The 23,809-nt window shown below is 40.1% G+C and overlaps 1 protein-coding gene across 3 annotated transcripts in view; it reads right to left on the bottom strand.

The window, feature by feature from the left end:
- Positions 1-23,715, bottom strand: part of GNB4 (G protein subunit beta 4) — a 55,439-nt gene extending 31,724 nt beyond the window's left edge. Inside the window, exons 1-2 of one of the 3 annotated variants that reach the window (XM_085513269.1) lie at positions 23,652-23,715; positions 22,704-22,874 (exon numbers count right to left, since the gene is read on the bottom strand). The gene's annotated coding sequence lies outside the window, so the exon portion shown is untranslated. Of the gene's footprint in view, positions 1-5,440; positions 5,762-18,020; positions 18,207-22,703; positions 22,875-23,651 lie in introns of those variants that run through there. The other 2 variants (XM_032446668.2, XM_085513268.1) reach the window with 2 other exon arrangements.
- Positions 23,716-23,809: the final 94 nt, after the last annotated feature.

The following is a 23,809-nucleotide window of genomic DNA, read 5'->3' as shown; positions in this document are numbered from 1 at the left end:
TACCCACTGATTTGTGCGATGTAGCAGGGGCTCATCTACATCAGGGCACCACACCACAAGAGCTAGAAAATCTGCAGGAAATGCCCTTTTCTGCTCTCCAGGCAATTAGGAATGACAGATCCTCTTCTGTGACCAGAGGACAGGAGTCTGGGTATGCCAATGTTAAGTGCAGCAACCCAAATGCATTTAAAGGCAGAGATTGTTATTACTAAATGATAGAGCTTTACGAATAACTGAATCTCAGAATAATTATTTCCAACCAACTTCCATCCATCAAGAAAAACCACAAAAAGGATGTTCTTAGTAAGTCCATCAGACAGAATCAAGTTAACTGTGTAACATCCTGGTTGATAAATCCATATTGGTGATCAGGTTCCTTACAGAATAATTTCAGCTGCTCTTTTTGTAGCATTTTACGATACGTCTGTCATCAAAAAGCACATAAATACCATTTTCTTGCTTACACTCTTGACTTAATTTCATTCACAAACACTAGGAAACACATCTAACAGCACTGTGCAACTGATACACAAGACCCTAAAGTACAGTGCACAAAAACATATTTCCCTCAGCTTCCATCCATCTCCTGAAGGACACAATGCAGTTATTGTTCGCCTCCTTTCATGGCCATATAGTTCATACCGATGGGAGGACGTTCCCTCGTGACATATGACTGGCAAAACGTTGGCGTGCATTGAAAACAGATACTCTGCAGCAGCCTCCAGACACCCTGCATCTAAGCAGAGATGAATAGAATGAAAATATCTTCAGTCTGAGATAGGAAAGGGGAGAAGACGGGTCATAGGCTTTGTATTGCACTGAAGGCCCTCATAGTAAATTAAGCAACTGATACACTTGAACTCACAGGCAAAGGGAGTCCTCAGCACTAGTTTTTTAGTGGTTTTGCCTCAAAACACTGTTTCTGTGATCATTTTGTTTCTCTTCAATATTTGTAAATTCACAGGGGAAGTAGAGAGCCTATGCATAGAAGCTTACGCTGCTGTGCTGTTTATTCTGGACGCAAAATAATACCCAGAGCTTCCTCTAAAAGCCTGCTGAGAGCATGAAGTAAAAGAAAGCCTCCAAGAGGAAGTACTGAAAAGCAAATAGGCAGCGCAAGCAGAGCTGCTGAGACTCACTACAAAAAGGCAGCCAGCGCGGCAGAGCTTGGTTAGTACATTGACTGCAAGCCTGGGAGACAGAAATTGCCATATAACTCTTTCCGCAATGTATAATTACATTCTTAACCTCTTTGTCTTTCTTCCCTTTTTGATAAAAAGGAAATAATTCATTTCCAGGAATATAAGAGGCTTTAATTCACTTGGATTGTCTTTCTTTTTTTTTCCTTTTCTTTTTTCCTGATTCAGTGCCTGACTCAGAACCATCATTCTTACTGCTCCTGTCAGACTATTCCACATCTCCCAGTGGTTTTCACTTACTGCTGTTTGGAAGCACTTTTTGTTCTTATAGCCCCAGTGCCTGCTAAGGCTTTTCTTTTAATGTTCTTTGAAGTTTATTCCCTAGGAGCCGGATCCTTCTGTCCTTACATGGGAGCCAAATCTCCCACTGCATTTGCAAACGTGCAGGATCAGCAACTTAAAAAAGTTTATTTGTTCTCCAGGGCTCTCTGTGTTCACAGGAAAAAGGACGCCCATAGGCAAACACTGCATTGCTGGGTTCCATCTTCACAAAAAGGAAGCTTAGAGAGGAAGGAAGGCACAAGAGTGCAAAGTTAACGATTAGCAACGACAACAAAAAAACACCTTAATTCTTTTTCCTGCCTGAGAGCCTGGTGCTTACAGACACTGCTACAGGACACTGAACTTGCATGTTTCTTGAAATACATCAAAAGGTTCCTTTGCTGGGTTGGCACAATGCTAGCAGTAATTGCCGATTCCAGAGGGAATTCTCAGTTCAACATATATCTTTGGGTGTATTTTTTAGACATCTTTCAACTAGAACATCTCTACTACATTTACATTCAGCACCTGAAATTTCAAGCGCTCTGACACTTCAGGCTGGAAAACACTGCCAGCTCCTATTTACTTCAGCTTTAGTATCTGCGTCAGAGAGTGCTGGCCTGGCGTGTTAGAAAATGTAATGTATTCAATTTATGCCCTACATAAAAGTTGAGATCAGCATGAAGGAGTAGATCCAATCTGCAGCTTTAATTCAAACAGTGCTGCTGACAACACTGTTTCCTGGATAAGGATTCTCTCAAACTCACACGTTAGACAATCTTCAGATTTCTTTTTAATGCGGATGCCCTTCTTCTGAAGTCAGAAATCTTGTGGCAGATATTCTCAGTGATGAGCACAGATGAGATGCTACCTAACTGCATGAAAATCTCTAGTTAAACAGTGCCATTAACATCTCCTCATGCAACAGAAGAAAACCCTTCTCTTATTCTGCCTGCTGTGCACAGATAGGGCAGAGCCATAGCTGTAGGCTCATATTTTCCAGCCAGAGACAGTATACTAATTTTCAGTCTGACATTTTACAGCATGAGAGTCAACATTATTCCCTAAGCAGTTTCTACCTTCACCTTGTCAACATCAGTTAACTTGGATTACGTGTGAGACTTGTGTAGCAAAGCCATCAATTTACTATGCATGTGGAATATACCACATTTGTTCTGTAGTTGTGCCAGTACTTAATGACCCATAGTAACAGATACACTTGCCTCATTTCCAGTTAGAATCTGCCCAAACTCAGCCTCCTGCTGTTGGATCTAAATACATTCCTGACCCATGTCCTGTTGAGTTGGCAGTGTGGTCCAGTTTGAGATATGTGAAACTGAAAGTTCCATACTTCCATGGGCACATTAATAAGAATTTTACCCCTATTTTTATGATGATTTAAAGTCCCCTCTCCCAAGGCTTTCTAACAAACGTGCTAAATCCATTCCCAGCCATTTACACAGCTTAGCTTTCTATCCTGTTTCTACTGAAACACTCTCCATACACATCAGATCCATTCGTACACAAAAAGGTCTGAATACTCAGCTAAAGTCAGACCTAAGGCCCAGGTAGTTCTTTCCCTTGCCCAGAATATTTCATAAGCAAGCACCTTTGGTTAACCCTGAGAGCACAACATGCAGGATACAGCGCCATCATCCACAGATGATCCACAATGCATATGCTACACAAGCACTGTTTTGCCAGCATTTCAGAAGGAAATTTTATTTTGCAGAGAATATTTAATTCTACGGACATTATTATTAGCACTGAGGCCATCAGTGAAAGCCTTAAGCAGAGAAAAAGTCTGCCTGAAGATCACAGTGGTTTGTGCTATCACATGTGCCTTCATCCCTGATAGCAAACCCAAGCCAAGAGAAAACAATCTTTTTATGAATAAAATTACTTTACATTCAGCCAAATGCATGCTAGAGCAGCGAGATGCTCTGCAATACTGAAATAGCTTGTGAATGAAGAAGCATTTCGCTAGTACAAAATAAGGGCGTTGCTGCATTGTCTGCAGGAGAGAGCAGCATTCAGCCTTCTGGGGGATACAGCAAGGAAAATGTACGTGATAGGAAAGCTCGCTAAGCAAGAAGTCCACTGTCTGCTGAAAATAATGTATTTTATGTTGTAAAAACTCCTCTGTACTTCCACTCCTTATTCTCAGTTTCTTTCAGACAGTACTCCTGCAGTTACTTTTAAGTAGCTACCTAAATTAGTCCTCAATTAAAAAAGAAATCAACACACTAGCACACAAGAGTTCACTATGAGTTTATTATGATTTTATTTTGACCCTTCTGCCACCACTACTGAAGAGAGAATCTCTTCCATCCTCTTTTCTTTGTCTGCTTTGCAGACTGGAGAAACAGACTGCAAGTCTGCTTGCACTCAAAACACCACAGCTGCAACTAAAATCTATGCCCTTAAAAATCCAATTCACTACAATTGAAAACTCTGTATCTGACAGAGGAACATCATTAAAGCTGTAAATTCTCATTTTTAGAGGACAAAAGGGACTGTCACAATCACTGGAATCCCTATGAAAAACAGAGACAATGTAATTTTACAGAACCATTCATACTTTGGTCCCCTGTCCTCCTATTTGTAATGGCAAGGAACTTCTACTTTGCATGTCACGCTGAGCAAGCAAAGGACCCAGGGATCCTTCACTTTTATCCATGACAGTTACCGAGCAGATCTATAAAAAAAACATTCTGCCATCAGAACTATGGCAGAACCAGATCCCAGCTCTGAACAACTTTGAACACAGATGAATCAGCACGATGAAATAATGGAAGGATGGGAATATGTTTTAGAGGCATCATCATTTAAGGGATGAACACAGAGTAAAAAAAATAAATAAACAATTATATACTTCACAAAGTTCACATAATTGAATCTTGCAAAATGGGTAAGTAATGCATCTGTTGCTTTATGAGTCTGTTATCTGTTGCTGTAATGGATCCATTGCTTTACTTGCATCCACTCTGATAACCCACATCCATATCCAGCTCTGTGTTCCCTCTTGGAAAGGCTGCAGTTGGCAGAGACTGCTGGGCTCTGCAGGTTCAGCAGATCTCTGTTCTCAGCCTGAGTCCTGGTTGCAAACAGACCAGGCAGTTTTGGGGGCCAGGGCACAATAGCTGGAAGGAGAGCAAGGTGTTCTCCTGATCACTTGAAGTTACAAGCAGATTCTGGCGGCTGTGACTCAACACAGGTAGATGACTCCAAACAGGTGAGAAAAGGATGACACTTTAGCCAAGGGAGTTTCAGGCCCATGTGTTTGTAACTCAGAATGAAAATTGCTCATTTTGGCTAGATGAGCCCCAGCCCTCATGTTTCTGATCAAGCCAGACCTTAGACAAGGTAAGAAGCATAGCAAAGGCTGCTATGAGTAGCTCAGGCTAGAAGCACTGATAAGCCTGGACAAACGTGTCTGATCATGGCCTAATTAGTATAAACACTCCAGGATGTGATTTTCAAAGATCACGAGACACCCAGACCTACTTTCATCTTAACTTTCATGTTATGTCACCTCTGCATTTATATGTGCTTCACCAGAATCAATTTTAACTTGGAGCAGCTCAATTTATCTGAACCACCTGGCTAATATCACAGAAACACTGAGCAGAATTCTCCATCTTAGCTCCTAGATCCGTAAAACCAAGGCCTGAATGTTACAGGCACTCTCAGAAATTTCACACCAAAGAGCCTCCAAACACATACTGAGCAAGACATCTTGGAATCTAGATGCACCATTTATGCCTGTAAATAGTTTGCACTGTATGTTATTTCTCAGAATGCTTCATTTTACTCTATTAATACTGCTTTGTGTTTCATTCTTGCATAGAGCAGTGATTATATTGGCAGTAACACTGACATCACTCTAGTGCTGTGAATCCCATAGCCTAATTTTCATTAAGAGCTGCAAAATGCAAGATAACTGAGCCAGTGGGAAATAAACACAAAAGCTCACTTACCATCACAGTGCTGGAATTACATCAGGGATGAACTTGTCCCTGTGGGCTTCCCCAGCTCTCAGTCCTGAAGCATCACCCACAGCAGTTGCCAGGGTCGTGGTACAACACCGCTGCCCTCGTATTTAAGCAAAAAGCCCCTCTGCTGAGCGCTCTTTACCTTCCCATTCACTCCTGGTTGAAACAGACATTTGATTTTTCTACTGTGTGTGCCTGGAGCTATTTTTAGCAGCTAATAGCTGACACCCTAGGGAGCATGATGTCACCAGCACTCACACTTACAGAGCTATCAAGGCCTGGCTGGGTACGGCAGCTGAACCCAGTGATCTGCTCAGGCAAGAGGAGGCTGTGACACCACCAGGGCGGAGTTCAAAAGGCCAAACAGGAGTTCCAGCCAGATCCCAAAGGAAAGATTTTTTCCTCCTTTTGTAAGCGATACTGCAAGCAACATTTTTTTTAATGTCTTTTTTTTAAAAGACTGCTAAGCACTTTTTGCAGTTCTGACGGAAATATGGTTTTACTGGCAACTCTCTCGTGAGCATCACATGCAAAAGCTCTGAGGTCTGCTGGCCTTCCTATCAGTCAGCCATTCACTCCCATCAGCAACCACTCACCCCAGCAGGCAGCAGTGGGCCGCTCTGTTAGTGATCTCAGTAGGGAGGCTAAGGGCTCTGTGAGCATGGAAACCAAACCTACCCATGTATCAATATTTGCTCTCATTATATTTAATGATCCTTCTGCCTAGCAACCTCCATTTGGTTGGGTAGGAGGCATTTCTCATTTCCCTTCACAAGATGGAGTTTCATTCCCTCGCTCATCCTGATAGCTCTTCTTTGTACCTGCCACAGTTCGCTCATCTGAATACAGAAGACCCAAAAGGAGTTGGTGCTCATTGTATGAAGGTGTTTATAGTTCTTTCTCTCTGTTAAGCAAAATACATCAAACACAACTCCCAAGCCCAGCCCCATCTGGTCATTCTCCAGTCTAGTCACTTTCTTTTGAGCATCCCCTTCAGTCAGCCCTTTATCCTGCTCACTACTGCTGGGCTCACCACCAGCATCTGCAAATTCACGAACAATTTACTGTGGGTTATTACTTTGAATCTAAGTGGGACATGTGCCCAACCTCCTAGTTTCAGCTTTTCTTAACTTTTATATAAATATTTTTTACTGAAACATAAAAAAGTTTTGCAACTTCTATGCATTAACTATGTAATTTGTTAACTATACTGTGTGTTTTATAAGCAGTCCAAGACTATTCCTTTTCCCTCAACGTGGCTCAGACAAGCCAAAAGGTTGCACACCCATGCCTTAGTGGTTGGGAGCACGGTCTGACCATTTCAAGTCCCAGATGAAAAAGTCCCTTACAACTATCAGAGCTGATATCCCCTGGGGAATCACGCTGTGTTTCCCTTGTCCATGCATTTCAGTGTGTTTATCAGGGAACGTCCTCTTATGGGTCACATGAGAAATACCAAACAGTCCCCAAGGCTGAGGTGACATCAAAGAAGGCATTTAAAGGGTTTGCCTAAGGGCAGCCTTACTCAAGTAAGTCCTTACTGCAAGCTGTGGTACAGGAGCACCCACATCAGATGAATACAGGGATGCTTGGGCCAGAAACAACACAATGAGAGCAGCAGGCCCAGGGATGAGGCTGCATGCTTCTCACCAAGGGCTATGCCTGGAGAAGAACACATTTGTAACTAAGCTTCGTTATTTACTCTTTCAAAAAGTACATTGAGAAAATACTAGAAAGAATACAAAAGCATAATCATGGTGCATTGAGATTTATATGTGCATGTATTTCTGTTATCATTAGAAGAACTCAGCACCAACATGCATTTTCAGGCCTTGGGCTAACAACTTTGTTTCACCCTAAAGCATCCATGAACAATGCAAGGATATTTTCCCCTTGAATTGATGACATTTATAGACCACAAGACTGAGGATACTTTATGCCTCCGTATACACTAATGACATTGGAAAGGTAGTTAAGTGTAGTACTATAGAAGTCTTCTTGCTTGGATTATAAAATGCATTTCCCTTTAGCTGTATTTGCTACTACTTTGAAGCTTTTTACAGATGTTTCAGTGTTTGCTGCACAAGTCTTGTTTCATACATTTAAACCACTTCTTTAGCTGGCCTTGGGATTTTGCCCCGCTGATTTTCTTGTAGCTCTTTTTTTTTTTTTTTTTTGTTTGTTTGTTTTTAAACACACATTTGCCCTTATTTATATGTGTCAGAAAATAATAACTCCAAAATAAAAACTGGGCTTCCTCCTTTTGTTATCTCCAAGACTGAACTGTAATACCACACAAACATGTTTATATTCTCAATTCCTAATTTCTCAGGTTCTGGGGAATATACACATTGTAATTTTGCTACTCCATGCCAAGCACGAGGATTTTCATTTCCTAATTTTCTGCTGGGAAGTACCTCTGCTCACACTTTCTAATATTTAGCTGAATTTTTTTCTCTCTCCTCTGTATTATGGAGCTCTGTAAGACCAGAGAAGTCCTGGTCAACCAACTGAACCTTGTAACCAAATCTGCCAGTGAAAAAGCATCTGTTCACACTAAAACAAAATGTGAAATCAAACAAATGAAACAAAATTACAGGTAAGAATTAACATACACCTATTTAACCCACCTGCTAAAATGAAATTGCTCCTTGATTTTGCTCCTTATGTACTATTTTCTGTCCCGGTATACCAAAGTCATGTAACTTGCTTTTTACTAACTAAAATCAGAGAGCTGGTCTGGAAACAGCATTTCAGAATGGTTTTTGGCATCCAGCAAACATTTTTTTCCTTCAGATCCCCTTATCATAGAATCATAGAATCACAAGGTTGGAAAGGACCTATAAGATCATCTAGTTCTCCCTTTACCATACCTACAGAAAACCCCTAAACCATTATCTCCTCGCTCCCTATCCAGACGCTCTTCCAGAGCTCCTAAGCCTAATACTGATCATACAGTGGTAAAAAGGAATCAGTGAATTTGCCTTCAATTCTGTCATAGGACTGATGTAAAATTCTCAACATCATTTCTGAGTAAACTACCGTGTTGTTTTTTTTTTTCCTGCAACAGTAATTAAAATGTCAACTTGATTTTAAGTATCACTCATACTTCCTGATGATATTATCAGATGAATTTTAACTTTTATGTATAAGGGCCACCTTATAAGAAGAAGAAGTTTCTTTTAAAAATAAACTTAATGTAGGTATGATGAACGTTCATGCAAGAATCAGTGAGGAATGTCAGCCAAAAGGAGGAAAACCTTTCTTTTTCATGACAAAACATGTTAATGTAAAGTTCACCTAGGTATGTTAAAATCTCTAGTTAGGTTATAAACTATTTTCTATTAATTAGAGATTAAATCAGAACGATTTGGAAATATATACGGGGAAAAAAAAAAGTGTGTTGCTTGCATTTTAAAGTCCCAGCTACAGCAGTGAGTAAAACACACAGTGAGTAACAGGATCAAATCTTAGCATCTGTCTGCAAAGTTCTGTTGGTATAGAGCTGTCACCAGTGTGCCTTCGTGTCTTGTATTAAACACAACAAGTGCAACAGAGAAACATAAAAGTGCTAACAGTGCTGCAAGTCAGATGTGAGGGACTGAGAATTCAACAGATCCTTGGAAGCTCGGCCTTGGATGCAAAGTTTTTGGTATCAACACTTGAAGAAATCTACTTCCAATCTTAATGCTTTTGAAGCCTCTTTCAGTTAAAATTTTCATTCATTTGAATGAATAGCCAGACTTTATGTATGTTCTTTTCAATACTGCTTTTTCACTGCTTCCATTTCTTGGAAAGAACTTAGAAGAGAATGGTCCTCGAACCTATCTGACTCCAGACTACAAACCCATTGCACAGGTCTCTCCTCCACTGACATTTTTCTTTCACACAAACTGTTCAGCCTTTACACGTGGGATCTGAATGTCACTTAAAAAACAGAGAGAAAACTGAAGGGAAAACTGAATTTTCCCAAGGTGATGGCACATGAGAAAAGAACACTGTCAATATCAGGTTGGTATCCCTACCTACAAACCTGTCTTCACAGAGACCCTATAAGAACTGCACTACTACCTCCGCACATTCCATACATATCTCAGGAGGTCAAGGGAGACAGGTAGTTAACCAAAAAGGTCTCTATGTAGTCATTGAAGAGCACTGGGTTCCCCTGTAGGTGGAGCAATACATCTGGATTCAGAATTACTTTCTGGAAGAACTTCCTCTCCATTAAACCTCTCAAGAGCCCAGGAAAATAGTTTTCCTCAACTAGGCACCTAAGTCAGGCATGCGAGGTTATGCAATAGGAACTACCTTTGTGCATCTCCCCTGTGTTTCTACACTTTATTTCTGTTTCATTCTCAAGTTTTGCTGAAGCTAGAAGCAGCAGATTTTATCAGTGCACTAAATGCTTCAACCACACTCTTTCCTGCTCTATGACTTTTAGTTGTTTACACATCTAAACAGCACTCAGTCTTTCACCCCCTTTGGTGAGCAGGAGCTTTTACATCAACTGTTTTTAGTAGCTCATCTGTGACAGTCTCTTCCAAGATAAAAGATGTCCTTCAGGTAGCATGGAATAATGATGTGCGAAAATCCCCATAAGAGCACAGCATTTATATAATTAATCAGATACATGGTATGACTGCTACACTCTCCTGCATTTCACCTTAATATCAATTCATTTAACTCTTGTAATTTGTCACACTTTGATAAAAATCAATTTCCATTTCTGAGAAGACAGCACAGTGATTAATAAAAGCTCATCTATTGCGTGTCACCCTGTGATTTGCAGGCATGGAAAACACTAATACATTTCCTTGCTGAGTGACAAAGCTCAGCAACAAATAATATGAAATAGAAGGCTTAAACTTTTTAAAGCATGAAGATTATCATAAAATTCTTAGGGAACGGCCACTACATTAAGCACATGAAAACCTGTCAGTGAAAACACAGACTGTAAAAGTCATGAGGCTTTGGGGCCATCCTCTCCAGCTATCTTCCTGCATAAGAATTGCTGCCATTCCCTGCACAGTGGTACCTGAATGCCTGCTCTGGTCACTCACCCTTCTGGGACACAAACCTGTCTGGACATTTAAATGGAACTTCTGCAAGAAATCACAAAGTAGACAGAAATCTCATTTGCTCTCCAAACAGTTGCTTTCCTCTTCACTAAAAACTGAATGAAAACAAAGCAGATACAAATGAACACTGATAACTTCAAGCTGATCAAATTTTATGAAGCGACTCAGAAAATTTAGAGCATAGCCTGTGTTTCTTTAAGAACAAAAATATCACTCTATATTCCATAAGATTTCAACTGTTTCTTGACAACTGCAATACTCCTTTTAGATGTTTTTTAGTCTTTTTTAAACCTCTTTAATAGGCAAACTGAATCCTGTCTCCTGACAACACACCAAAATACCCAAAACAAGAAAGCATAATCTGTTCTGAATGTTACTTTTTCCTACAACCTTCAGATTAAGCCTTTGATGTGATAAAAGCAGATCTTCTCTACAAAGACAAAAGCATTTCAGCAAATATTGCTGCAATTCATTTGTTTCATTATAAAGAAAATCCTTTTAAAGGGAAGACTTTAAGAATTCAAATCCCCAATCCAAACTGTGCGTCATAGTCCGACTTTCTGACAGCACTACTAAAATACCTCCCAGAGACTAAATTTAGCATTTCTTCTGATTTGTTTGGCCAGTAGAGAACTAGGAAAAGCCCTTAACAAAGCTTAGCGGCTCTAACAACCTCAATGGTTACTCCCTTATTCCCCTCCATGTAGAAGCAGCCAAGGAAAGGAGCATTCCTCAGAAAAAAATACCTCAATTGAAAGAATACTTATACAACGTAGGCACTTAAGGAATTGTCAAGCTTTAGAGGACATTTCTTTTTCAACTCCACTGAACATCCATGATTAGATGTCTGCATTTTTACCTCGTTTTATGATGTTCTTACTACTTTACATCATGCCACTCTGAGTATAAAAACAATAGAATGAAACCCTCTAATTTTAGCTGTCATAAGTTAAGGAAGAAATGGCAGCAAAAGCTTTCACTTATAATTGTGTTTTTTGGTAGCTACCTAAAAATCCTACATTACTTACTCTGTAAGTGAACAATTGGTCAAACATTCAAGCAAAATTTCAGGGTCTCTAAGAAGCTGTGTGAGCAGGTGGGTATTTAAGAGTTAATGGTGAAGGTGTCACTACGCTTAGAAATGGAGCCAACCATTCCATGTCAGACTCAGCTCATTAATAACCCAATTATTTCTGTGATAATGGCACACATCTCTTTGCTTTTTGTTATTGTTATCCAACCAGAATAGCTTTCAGAATCACCTTCAGCTGAGCTTGGAGATGTAAACTGTAGAACTCCACAAGAAATAAATTCTGTGCTGAAACACTACTGAAATTCAATAGATGACTGTTGAGTGACACGGAGTACGCAATAATGCAAGAACCAATTCCTGTCTGGATGCCTACCTGTGCACACTGCATTGCAGGGTACCTGCTATAGCAGGGGGTTGGACTCCACAGTGTCTTAAAGCCCCCTTACAACCCCTGCAATCGTGTGCAATTCTGTGCAACAGACTGTTTGCAATAAGCCATCTTGAAAGGACTTCCAATTGAGAGCGCTTTCCCCCCCCCCAACATTCTGAATGTGAATGCATTAAAAAGCCCGTAATCAGTTCATAAAGTCAAGTCTTCAATTCTGCATTCTGACTGCCTTTAAATAGATGAGCTTCTCAGTTCTTGTGATTAAATTACAAAGTAAACAGAAGATGGTTCAGAAAAAACTCAGTGCGGGCAAACAGTGCTGACTTTTCTCATAAATATTTCTCCCCTAGAAACCACTGAAACCATCTCTCTTCACCATGTGCTGTACATCACTATGTGCAATTATAGTAGCACTTCCTATGTAGCACTTCCTACAAAAAATACAGACTTGGCAAAATCCTGCATAAAGGGATATAAAAGGAGCCAGAGTGGTCCTTCCACTTACAAACTAGTGTATCTATCTAATCTAATCTTGTGTGTACACATATGACAACATTGCCATAATGCTGCCTTGTTTAGCTGTGTACTTCCATGACCTTGAAGCTGAGGATAATGGATTTTTTATTCTATTCACTATCTTCACACAAGGATATCTACAGTCGTTATCAAAAAAATCTCCAGTTGGAGGAGTGAGGGGAAAAAAAGGGACTTCAACTGCTCAGCTTCTAAATTAAGCTACATCTGAAGTTAAAAATAGCTCTTCTGCCTGAAGATGCTACACTACCTGAATTTAAACAGCCCATTTCTTTCCCTGACAGATAACATGTATTGTGCCTTCTACTGCAAGAAAATGCCTCATATAGGAAGACTATTTTAGTGCAATTTCACTTCACCTAAGACGCAGCTAAATAAGGAGTCACAGTACATGAATCAATTTTCCCGCAGATGCATTTCTCACCTTTTACTAATTAGACCTAAAAATACACACGTGTATGAGTGAGACTTATCCCATCTCTATCTGCAGATGCCTTTGGGAAGATCTATAATGAGAATATATTACCTGAAATGCAAACAGATTTCTATGGCAGATCTCCTAAAAGTGTTTCTGCCCATCCCTACTAACCTCTTTTATTTTCAATTGCTTAAGTATATATGTGGCTTTTAGACATTTCATTGTCAATTCTTGAATTAAAAAATCACCATATGCAATTACATGTACTATACATGGAGAGGCTCATTCACTGCTTTTCCTCAAAGCATGAATGGAAAAGGGTAGAAACAGTATTCTATTTCAGTGGCTAACACAGAACCAGCAAAAAGATTTCTATCCTATCCATATTCCTACTGTGAACAGAGGCTGAACTGTCAGAATTATGTGATGGAAAGCCTGTCTGTGCTACTCACTCACATGAAGCAACTCAGGAGCTGGCTTGAGCAACAGCATGTGCAGTAGTTGTACACTGCATGCAGATTGGAAAGGTAAAAGAAAATAAGCCACCCAGTCCCTCCTCTTGCTGACACGAGTTCATTCCTTATAATAAGATTCCTATGACTCCACACAGCCTAGTTTTAATATTCAAGCACTGTATCCATCCCTGCCGCTGGGAAACTTAATTTTCTTCAATATTCATTCTAAATTTACTGTGCCTTAATTTTCTCTATGATAAAGAAAATCTGCAATTCTACATATTTGGAAAAATAAATAAATAAACAGGGAAGGCATAAGTCTAATGCACAAAAACAAACATTGAGTACAGCTATATTGAGACAACTTTCCTTCCCCCCCTTCATTAAATTGTATATTTCCTATGAGCACTCCCAAAGGAATAGCGCAGAAAGACTCAGGAATAAGTAAATGAAAGATGAGATGGATGTAAGTACTCCTTTTACCCCCAGGCAAGTCTTTAACGTTACAGTCAATTTGTGGACTAAAAGCCTGAAAGAGCCCTGAAAGCATTATAACCATCAATAATATTTGCAATGATGTAAGCCAAAAGCAATGATCTAAACTCCGCAGTCCCTAATTGACTAACACACCCACTGAAGTCAACAGGGACTGCACTCGATCATGCTGCATCTCGGCTCTATAGCATTTCACATAACATTACTACATACTGACTATGAGTAGATCTATTTGTATAAGGCAACACCTGCCAGATGCAAGGCTCTGTAAAAGCCAACACGACTGCAGCACCCATATTCAGTTCAGCTGTTCAGCTGCAGCAGAGCTGAGCTGCAGCCATCCATCAGCAGCACGTTAAGGCAGGATGAAGTTCTAAGGCCACTTGGACTTACTGGCTTGACACAGTAAAGCCAATCATGCAATGGTGAGCCTGAATTTAACTCAAAAGTTACATAAAATTGTAAATAAAATCTTGCAAAGATTCAATCCTATGTGCACACTCACAGCTCAACCATCATCATCATCAGCGCAGTAATATAATCTCTCTGGCCACACTGACCCAAGGTCTCAGCTGTTTATATGTAAGGATATATATAAGAAGCAACTCCTAAACTGTTAAATGAATTTGTCCACCATTACACAGTAAATATATGGAATAAGCGATCCTATGTTTGAAAGCACGTGTCTATCTGAACCTTAAAGCCTACTGACCAGCAATGAAACTCTAGCAAATCATCTGAAAACAGGCCTAGAATTACAAATTGAAATCTTTTAGTAAAACACATTAAAATGCCCATTATTTGACAACCAGTTCTGTTTTAAGCCACAAGACACTCACTAATTTCTTCTTCAAAAATAAACCTTAAGGTTCAATTTAAAGGCAACTTTAGAAAGTACCAATATATACACGCTAAATTTAAAGATTTCCTGGCCGTGCGTACTCCTAGTCAAATAACAGCAGCCTCCCTCCTGCGTGCCTTTATTGTGCCTATGCAAAGAGCATGTTTCTAGATTGCAGCTTTGGATGATAAAGCACAATTTCATCACTTCCCTCCAAAAACGTCAGTAAGTGGCAATTTAAAAATTAGAAATTTCTACTGCAATTCTTCCTGTGCCTTCTGGTGCCACTATAAGTCTATGCAATTCAATTAGTTCTCCAACACCAGAAACACACACATTTCACATCGGAATTTTGGACCTACGATCCAGAAGCCAGATCCCAGAAGTAACAGAACTGAGCTTGTTCGTAGCAATGGATAATTAGGGCCAGGTAATGCAACAACAGCAACAAATACAAGAACCGCAGGACTTGGATTAGACAAAAAAATGAGTACACATTCCATCAGATGGTCTCATTAATGATTACAGCCATGAATTAACCCTCACAGTATTTCTTTAAGAGAGACTGATCATAAGGAAAAAAAAAACACCAAAAAACAGTAATGACATAATTTACAGTCAATGCCCATAAGAAAAAAGAATCCATCAGAGCTCGGGATAATTAAACCTCTAGCAGCAAAGGCTACAATTTAGGCTGAGCTGTCCAGTGCAGTGATAGTATATTATGAATAATGGCTTGCATTACTGTACACCATGCTTGGAAACTCATTTGTTCACCTTCATATATTTTCCTGCTTTCTGTTTCTCAAGGGATGAGATATTCAGGCTACTGGATGTTTTCAGATGTTCTTCCACTTATTCAGTATGTCTCAACTTTTCTAGGATAAGCATTGCTTTCTTTTGCTATCTTAATTTATTTTCCTATTCCTCTAAACAGCTCCTTCCTAGCATTTCCCATATTTTCCCCTTTTGTTTTGAAGCCTGACTTTTCAAAAGTGGATTGATTTGCGCTGTTAATTCTTCCTCCTCTTTTTTCACAACGCAGAAGTGAAAGAAGCGACTAGAATTCACCACTCTGCTGTTTCCAGCAACAGACAAGGCATTAAAAGGCTCAAACCACCCAACAGCACCTACAGTGGGTAAACCCCACATCCCAAGCTTCAGTGCCCAGCCTACTTCCCACAGCTTTTCTCCCCAAGCCCTGCACATCAGCTCTATCAACATGCTCTAGAAACCATCTCCTCCTATCCTGCTCCCTGGAGTCTCTACCACTTGCAGAGCTTACCACATTTCCAATCCCAGCACAGCTAAAAACCACATACTTACACCTCCTCTCGTGGCTTTCCTTCATGACACCCAACCTGTTTGCCTCATGCTTTCCTAGACTTGCTGCTGCAGAACTGCCTGTTTCTTGCATCACTCAGCTCCTCAGCATCACAAGTACCTTGCCCCAATTGTTGAAAGACACACTGTTAGTAATTTACATCACAGATGTTACTCCTTTCACCTTCTGTCATTCCCACTGCCTCAAAGTGCTATTCTCTGCACATAGTGCATTTCCAAGTTAGAGAGAGGGAAACAGAGAACAGAAACAAATAGACACAAAAAAGACAAACACTGAGGCCTGCTGCCCACCATCTTCCCCAGAAAGGTTTACCCCCGAATCTCATCACAAAACATAATTGTAATCATATTACTTTTCTGTTGTAAACCACCACATAGAATAATACAAAAATAGATCGTGTTCCCCCCCCAAGATTGCTAAAAAAAATATGGCAGAATCATGTGGAAAGCTGATAAACAGATAATATTAAGCTGTCTGTCAACTTACTGATCATTTTTCCTTCCATTACAACCACGTAAGTATTAGGCATCTTAAACTGCTTAAAAGTGATATCCAGAAAAGAGATGTCAAACAACCAGTAACAATTTTAAGAAGGAGCAACTAGGTCTACATTCTGAATAAACATGTTTTCTTTACAGCCTGATGAAAAGATCATTTTCATCTCAGACGAAAATTGTTACTCTCAATTTTCTTCTCCTTCATATACACACATCCAGACTTACTGCTGTGCTCCACTTGTTTTGATAATACAAAGCTATCAGAAACACATCTGAACACTTTGTAACAGCTAGAATTCACTAGCTTGAACTTACGTGCTAAATGAAATGCCCTAAATGCATTTTTCACTTGGGGACCGTATGAGTCAAGCTCACACTGCATGTTTTTGTAATAAGCATGAAACAGAATGAAATAAACATACATGCTTTCTCTTGTTAGTCTTAAGTTGTGCTCGCTGTGACACTAAGATTGCCCGGACATAAAGCACGTGAAGCTCTGTGTAGGTATGAATACATTAAGTAGCAAGCAGAGATTCTGAGGAGTTACTGTTCCAAATTCTCTTACCTTAGCCATTTTACAGAAAAATACAACCACTCCTTCAACTGTCCCTTACACCCAGGAAGGCAGCAAGCAAACAGGTGTCTGCACCAATACACATGCATTTGACTCGAGATCATTTCAACATGCTTCATTTATAACAAAAACCACCACCACAATCCCTTCATTCATGTGCGTCATAGCTCAGATTACACAAATACTTTGTAGAAGCTTTGGAAGTCAGTGAGAATTTGTTTTAATGTGCCCTTAAATATAAAATTGCAAAACTCAATCCCAGCCTGCAAAGCATTTATGAGCACCACATTCCACTGGTAGCAATGAGACTAGAAAAAGAATCTGTGATTTGGAGGCTCTATTATTTACTGTCCATAGGTAAGCAAAGAGTTACCTTGTAAATCTGCAAGTGCCTACTTAATTAGCAAAATTTATTGGAGATGAACATACTCAGCATCTTACAGGATAAGGCTCAGCTCTGAATTTTCAGTTTTCCTGCTCTCCTTAAATAAACGTATACATACACACACACGTATTCAGTACAACTCAAATTACCAGCTGCCTTAGAGGCAACCAAGGTAGTGCTGTCTAATCTGCATTACAACACACCGGTTTTGTTTCTTTTTCATTGATTCTTCTGAACGTATTTTTGGGATGACTGGATGTATTTGGTGAATGAATAGGTGGGAAAGTAGCTTGGATTCACAGTTGAAAAAGAGAATAGAATCTGGACCTGTTGTACACACAGCGCTACTAAGATTTTAATGTTCAAATTAGGTAAAATCTCTCTGCTATAAATAATTTCAAGGTTGGTTTCACCTATAGTAAAAAAATTAAAATAAGCCTGTAATGATGCTCAGTGTTTTGAGGGCATTCAGACATTCAGTATGTTAATAAAACAGAAAAGAGAAGAAAAATTCTCACTTACCTTAATGGCTGCAAGCTGCTATTTCATGCTCTGTCAACTTTTACTCCCTACTAACTAAATAAAAGTTCTGCAATCTTGATGTTAGAATAGCTCTCAAATACATACTGCAGAATACCAAAAAAGAGAAAGCCTATGTTGTCTTTACTAGCAGGCATCTCTCCAGGGATGATTGGTCATTACCCTGGCAACCCTCACAAATGGCAAATGACGTAAAGAGAGTGGGAAAAAAGCCACGGAGAGCAGAAAGCACTATATGCATTATAGATAGTTCTGAGAATCCATGCTCATGGATGTATTACACTGCTCCAGAGGAGCGCAGGGGACCTTCCATTTTACAAAGATGCCTGTCGAGATGAATAAGAAACTTTCTCATTTTTTTTCTTAATCAAAACACTGGAAGCATCTTCAAGTCTTTAATTGAAGCAAATTGGTTGCTGATGATTTTAATAATGCAAGCAGTGTTTTTTATTTTTCAGTTCTGTCAAAATTAGCTACTCAGACAGCTCACAGGAGAAGTCAGACAAGAGTGGACGTATTTTCCAGAATTTCTTTTCACTTTTTATTGCTGTGTGACATTACTCACATTAGCTCCCCACCCTCATTTTCTCCTAACAATGCATTTGTACAAACAATACAGGACATCTCATGCTTATGCCATTAGAAATAAACATATTAGCTGGCTTATTTGGTGGTATCTATAACTATAATCCCCCTACAGACAAGCTTCTGACTCCAGACATACATCAGATAAATGAAATTATTTAAAACAATGTTATTTTTGCACAGAATGATCACAGTATTTGACCACACCGTGATGTTTAAGTCAAAGAAATTCAGGTGTGGCTAATTCTTTCTCAGATGAAAAAATGTCAAGTAAGGTAATAAGAAGTAATCTGCTTTGAGATATTCTAACATCTACACCAGTTCTCTTTGCACTATTAAATAAAAACAAAGGGATTTTGGATAACAAATTGGAGAAAAGCATCTTCCACACCACTATGTGTACAGTCCCAACTACACTGTAGGATCAGACACACTTTTACTCACCCCTCTTTAGATTCCAAAACCTCTGATTTCTAAATGTACGTAAGACAATTTTCAAAGAGCACACCAGAAAGCCTCAGCACTCAGATCAACTTGCAACCTGAAGGAAAGGGTATTCTCCTCTGAGATGAAATACAAATTGCTGAAGCTGTGAGCAAACTGATGTAGCTGCTCTAAGCACTCAGCTACTATGCACAGGTTGGATGGGAATGGCTTTACTATGACAACTGAATTTTCTGATGACCTGAAGAAAGCACATTAGATATATTTAAACTTGGCACCAACTCAAGTCTGAAATGAAACAAACTTAAGCAGCAAGCAGTTGCAGCTAGGATATTTCTGTCTAATTAGTTAGAACTTTCTGGAGTGAAATTTAGACAGATGCATGTCTAGGGGTCCTTGAAGAAGAGCGCAGAATGGCTTTAAAATGATTTTTACATGATTCCAGGGCATGAGCTAAAATCTAAGGAAACTCATATCTTCAGCTGTACTACTAGCTTGTTGGATGAGCTGTTACAGAGTATTTTCCCCAAGGTGAGTGAACACGTTAACTTCTTTAAAAAGTACTTTCAGTGCTATCAGTGAAACGCTTCACATAAGGAAGGGTTTCATTTTTACTATTTTCAAAAATCTACTGGTACCATGATGATTTTCAAAAAACAGCCAAGTGAGCCATTGAAATTGTATCATAAAGTTAACTTTATCACAAAACAAATAATCAACAGGAAGGATATTCCAAAGATGATAATGCTCTTTTACATCTACCTTATTTACCTGCTGAAAACAATGAAATTTTAATTACTAAAAATACTGACGTCATGTTAGCAAATGTCCTACTGTGTTAAAATTTACAGAAATATCTTTATTTGAGCAAAGTGAAGCCCTGGTACAACACTGCCTTTGCTATTACTTTTTGCCTGACAAGGACAGAAAGCACCACTGCATGTTTAGAAACCACAGAAGGCAAAGTTCAACACTGCATAGATGGCCACTGCGTGCTCTGTGATTGCCATAAACCTCTTCTTCATCCAAATCCAAGCTTCTAATTCTTTTCTACAATTGCATTTTGCTGTTGAGCCTAAATTTCTAGGCATATTTCATCTACCTTCCATTTATTATCACAGACTGCACAAAAATCTTCTCCTTGGTATTACTAAACTTACCTTTTTTAGAACAAATGTAGCGTGTCCTGGGCATATTTCACATAAAAAGTTACAAACTAAAAGCCAATAAAATACTTTTAAGTATTAAATAAAGCGTTGCGAATCTTCGTTAATCATTCCCAACCACATCAACTTGATTTGACTCAGCACATGAGACTGACTCACATGAACGCACTGGGCAGCACAACAGGGCAAATCCAGATGGTGAAAGGGAAGGAGATGACACTGGTGCAGAGCTGCAGACAGAGCACATGGCTTCCCAATGAGTCTTAGGAGGAGGTGCTATCACAGACTCTTGCAAACATTTCAAGACATTGTGCGTCAGCCATGTTGCAATGAAACTGACGGACACAGTCTGTCCTTTAGCACAGATGCATTCAAAACTAGTGATTCCTTATTCTTGCTCCACCTTTATTCCAATTCCACCATGGCAGTCTAACACTTTGCAACTCAGATCACAGCTTCATGAGAGACAAGTTCACACAGCCAAATTGTCCAATGGGTGATTTCCACCCTAACTGGAGAAACCTGAGTAATGGATAACAAGTTTTTCCAACAAGGTTGGACAGGGGCAAGTCCAATCATTTTGACACAGGACAGGGAAAGTCATTTAGGCCACCAACTGTGGTTGCACCTGCAGTCACTGGAGGCTTCCTTTGAGAGCCAGTAGTTCAGACAAGCCATCAACTACCAAGTCAGTCCAGCCACACTTAGGATATATGACACAACCTCAAGACTTGAATAGCTAAATGTGTCTTCAGCACCTAGGTCTGCACATCTACTATTGAGTGTGAAAGCACTAGGTACACAGTGTGGGGCATATTTAAGGTATATGTAAAAATGCAATTGAAAACAGCTTCCAAGCGATACAATTTAAAAGGCCTCACCTGCTCCAGCTGTGCATTTCATGTTTTTTTATTCTTGTCTGCACCTCAAAAAGCAAAATCTGATCAGATGCTAACTAGGATAGAGATATTCGCGCAGTCAGTTCTAGGTGGGTTATGTATTGTCACATACTATAAAATAATGTATGCTACAACCTTATCACCTGCAGAAGCAGTCAAATGGCAGCACAAATCCAGTTTTTTAAATGCACTAGTTTAAAAGCATCTGAGACTTGCCCACATTAGTTCTACTCAACATCCCATCTTGCTAGACTGTTTTCTTTCTTGAGCATTCTTGATTTAAAAAAAACAACAAAGAAGTTTTGACTTTTGGATTCCTTACCTCTGGCTGCACAAAGCCATTATTCTAAGCTGTGTGGTATCACAGTTTAAATCTACTACTGAGGCAACACAGCACCCTCCTGGGACTCTGGGAACAGTAATTTGAGCCTTCGGAGGTTAAAGACAGATTACCTGCCCAAGAAATGGGAGACCTGTGCTCCTTTCTCCCCATTCTATTGTGGTCAAATCTTTATTCTGGCAGTGAGAAGAAGCATAAGGAATCAAAACACTCCAGCACAATGGTAAGGTTCAGCTGATACAAAGATCTTCTGTTTACCAGACCGAGCCAACTACCCAACTGAAAGTAGCTTTGTTTGTGCAGATGAGACGTACTAAGCCAGCACAGGTTTGGTCCTGCTGCCAAGCTAATAAACCCTGCAAGAATCCAAAGTAACTTCAGACCAAGCTCTAAGCCTGAAACAGTAAGTGCTGCCAGCTCTGAGCCCGATGAGATATCGGTACACAAGGGACTCATCTCAGAAAAGCCATACAGGCTCACTTAAGTTGGTTCTGGCCAGAGCTGGCTTAGCCCAGTAAACTTATCTCAGTACCAGCTCCAGGCAAACTCTGCTTCACACCTAAGCTGGCTCAGCAAATAAACACTACATTGAGAACAAGGAAAATGGTCCAAAGTCTTCTAGTTCGGATTCACAGAAACCACTTCAGGTTCAGTAACATATAGTAGCATATAGTATAGCATATAGTATAGGTTATTTTTTATTATATAGTATAGGTTATAGTTAGTATAGGTTATTTTTCTTTTCTTTTTTCCCTTCCACTCTCCAGTGCATCCTAGCACTGCTATGGCAGATAAAATACATTCAATGCTTCTATTTACTTTGACTTTATAACCCTTGTTTCTGTGGAAAACATGCAAAAAATAATGAAATAAAACAAAGGTATTCAGTTACATTATGCACAGTGGTGGCAGAACTCTAGATAGGATAGCCTACAAAAATTCGATGAAATAATCTTAGATTTACATCTCTTTAAGCTGAAAAAAAAGATTCCTGGACTCCATTTCTCCTCTGCATTGAATTTTGAGAGGCCAACCACACTGTTGTAAAGTAAATGCAAAGTCACTGTATAATACTATTAACACAGTGGCGATGCTGCATGATGTAACTACCAACACAAGTGCAAAACAGTGGGAAAAAAAAACAAGGCTAAGACAGCTAACAGCCTGAACTTCCCTCCCCAGATCCTCCAGGCTTCTTTGCACAGATTTGGTCTCTTATCTTTGCACTCACCAAATCCTGAGGCTTCCAGACAACAGCAGGACTTGCAGCATACATTCAGTTCTCACTATCGGCACCAGGCAATTGCTGAGCAGGAAAGATTGGTCGTGCACAGGAACGCCCTCTCCCCATGCTGCACAGCCACACGCCTCTTCTGCTGGCACCACTGGGAGATCTCAAGTGCTGCAAAAGTTACAGATAAATGAAGCAGCAGACGGCTGTCTTGGTGTCTCACAGAATGACCCGGGTTGGAAGGGACCTCAAGGATCATGAAGTTCCAACCCCCCTGGGCCCCCTGTCTCACCCACAAAGCTATCATAAGCCACTCTTGGGGAGAGCAGGGTCTGCCCCAAAGCATCAGTTACCACAGGGATGTTATGAACCACTATGAAAACAAAGCCCAAGTACAGGCACAAGCTGAAGAAACGTCCCCCAGTGTTTTAACACCCATTTTGCTTTACAGCCTTCCCCAACTGCAATTAATTCATCCTCCTCCACCAACTCTACCTTGGGTATTACTGCCACGTGCTAGAAATCACTATAACACATTAAAGGGCACCATAAAATAAATCAAAGCACACCAACATTACACAGTACAACTAGTGGCAAAGAAAGATTTGTGCTGATCTTCCTCACGCAAACACCTATAAAACTCTTTGAAAGGGCTGATAATAGCAGGACATGGGGAAATGGTTTTAAGTTAAAAGAGGGAAGATTTAGGTTGGATGTTAGGGGGAAGTTCTTCACTAGGAGAGTGGTGAAGCCCTGGAACAGGCTGCACAGGGAGGTTGTGGATGCCCCGTCCTTGGAGGTGTTCAAGGCCAGGTTGGACGGGGCCCTGGGCAACCTGATCTAGTAAAGGTGTGTGTTTGGTGGCCCTGCCAGGCAGGGGGTTGGAACTACATGATCCTTGAGGTCCCTTCCAACCCGGGTCATTCTGTGATCCTGTGGCACACCCACCTCAAGAGCTCCTCCCTCAGCTCCTCCCTCAGCTCCTCCTTCAGCTCCTCCCGCCCCTCTCTCCTCACACCGCCCTTCCCGCGCACTGCACCCACACTTGCTTGCTCTCACTCTCCTCTACCAACCTCCTCACTTCCCGCCTCATGATTGGCTACTCA

The sequence above is a fragment of the Coturnix japonica genome, chromosome 12, assembly GCF_054131305.1.
Source record: "Coturnix japonica strain WE chromosome 12, WE-NBRP24, whole genome shotgun sequence".
NCBI lineage: Eukaryota > Metazoa > Chordata > Aves > Galliformes > Phasianidae > Coturnix > Coturnix japonica.
Note: the sequence above shows the minus strand (reverse complement) of the source record. Positions and strands in the feature narration are given on the sequence as shown.